We start from the raw sequence: 2677 nt of genomic DNA, 5'->3' as shown, positions 1-2677 counted from the left end.
AAGCCCAGCTTCTGGCTGAGCAGCACTCCCCCTGTAAGAGTGCACTGACCACCAGGGGGAAGCTCCTGTGTTGAGCATTTGCCCCCTGGTGGTCAGTGTGCATCATAGCGACCGGTCATTCTGCCATTTGGTTGATTTGCATATTAGCCTTTTATTATATAGGATATATGTGTCTGTGTGTATATATACATATATATATATATTTGTGTGTGTGTAACATACTGAAATTTAATGTGTTTGGAGACTTTTTCTTAACTATTCCTCCCACATAATTTCTACATGGTTAGTATTATTATCCTGATTTTATAGATGGCCAGACTACACTACAGATACAAAATGTACATGTACAACTGTCCAAGCAGGGGACCCAGAAGCAAGTGTTTGAAAAGGGAGACACCTAATGATTTGTTGAACTTCTAGATTCAGCCTCACCTAAGGGCATTTTCCCAATTGGTTTGTTTGCTTGTTTTGGCTTAAGGGCCTCAGTTTAAATTAGATTTTTGTCACTGTAATCAACATAGTACAGATTTTAGTGTGGAAAATTGGAAGGGTAAAAGTTAGACTGAAGTGTAGCTCAGGGTCCTATAGGAAATAGTCCTCTGTGATACATCTCCAGCATAGTCAACATTTAATGGAAAAGGGTACTGAATTTCCCCAGGAAAAACAGAATGTAGGGAGGAGGGAAGAGAATATAAGAACAAAGAACTGTGTATTTGAGCCAGCATTGTGGTGGAAACACCCCCCTCCCCTCCCGCCCGCCTCCCCAGGCATCTGCCTCAACTAGACAGGGGGAGGAGGAGACAATTAGAAAAGGCCTCAGCCCATTTTATTAAATAGGAGACAATAAGACCTAGATGACATATGAGGAAACTGTTAACCCCATAGTACTCAGCCAATGAGGAACCAGAGGAGGGACTCTCACACCCTAGGGCAGTAGTTCTCAACCTTCCTAATGCCACAACCCTTTAATACAGTTCCTCATGTTGTAATGACCCCCAACCATAAAATTATTTTCGTTGCTACTTCATAACTGTAATTTTTCTACTGTTATGAATCATAATGTAAATATCTGATATGCAGGATGTATTTTCATTGTTACAAATGGAACATAATTAAAGCATAGTGATTAATCACAAAAACAATATGTAATTATATATGTGTTTTCTGATGGTCTTAGGCAAGCCCCATTCAACCCCCAAAGGGGTCACAACCCACAGGTTGAGAACCGCTGCCCTAGGGGGATAAATAGGCTGTGATCACTACTCCATGTGTGCCTGTACAATGGAGAACAAATTAAAAGTCTCCTTATCACCATACTTCTGTCTCCTAGTCCATTATTTTAATTCCAACAGGTGAGCATTTCTCACAGTCCCTCCAGCAGAGGGGCTGGGGAAATTTTACAGGGTGACCTCATTTTCCTCTTCATTTGGTAAGAAGAATTTTTATACCAAATAAATTACTAAATCAGTGTATCTGAGAGGTGGGTTGTTTTTTTTCTACCTCGTGAAGGGAAACCTGCAAATTTTTAACTAAGCTAAGCAAAAAGGCAAGATATTTATTATGAAAAGTCTAAAATGAGTGCTGTTCCACTTAGGCTGATTTGGAGATATTAAAGTAGGAGAGGCTGGGAAGAAGTGCATTTGTCCGTACACAAACATCATCTATTTTATTTGCTGTGCTTGCTCTCTAGAGAGCTGTTGCCCTCCCCATTTCTTATGTCTTTGTTCCCTCCTTTATCAATCAATTCATATGGTTCCCTTTTTCCCTCCCTCCCCTGTTATTTTTCATCTCAAGGAGGTAAACCTTCAGAAAGAGAAACTCATTTTTTAAGTCTATTTGTTATTGATTTCAGAGATTTTTTCCCCCCCCCCCCGCCATTTCTTATGTCTTTGTACCCTCCTTTATCAATCAATTCATATGATTCCCTTTTCCCCCCCTCCCCAGTTATTTTTCATCTCAAGGAGGTAAACCTTCAGAAAGAGAAACTCATTTTTTAAGTCTATTTGTTATTGATTTCAGAGAGGGCAAGAGAGATAGAAACATCAATGATGAGAGAGAATCATTGATCGCTGCCTCCTGCACGCCTCATACCTGGGAACGAGCCTGCAACCTGGGCTTATACCCTGACCAGGAATCGAACTGTGACCTCCTGGTTTATAGGTTGACAATCAACTACTGGCCATGCTAGTTAGGCAGAAAGAGAAACTTCTAACCTTGAACTTGGGTATTTCCTACAAGTTTGTCTATCGTATTTCTTTAAAGCAGCAGCGTGGCAGAAAGATGGAAAGTGCGCACTGGTTACATGAGTTTTTGCCTCAGTGACAGTTGGCAGCATGACCCTATGACCTTACTCTCCCTCTTGTTCCTCACTTCTCAGCTTTGTTCAGTTCATGTGGGGTGAGATGGCTGTGCTGGGGAAACTAAATGCTACACTGAGTAGAGTCATAAAAAAGGTATAATTCAGGTCTGTAATCTTGTGTCTCTCAGGATGACAGGATAAAAGAGACCCTCCACTACTCATTTCATGCCTTCATTTCACCTGTAGGAACATTGTTTTTTTAATTTGGAGTCATTTATTTTTCTTAGAAGGACACTTTGAGTGAATCTTCCCTTTTACACATTCTTTAAACAAAGGATATGATGCTGAGAACTTATGAAAATTTCCAGTTACCTCAAC

This window comes from Myotis davidii, unplaced genomic scaffold, assembly GCF_000327345.1.
Source record: "Myotis davidii unplaced genomic scaffold, ASM32734v1 scaffold107, whole genome shotgun sequence".
Lineage (NCBI taxonomy): Eukaryota > Metazoa > Chordata > Mammalia > Chiroptera > Vespertilionidae > Myotis > Myotis davidii.
Note: the sequence above shows the minus strand (reverse complement) of the source record.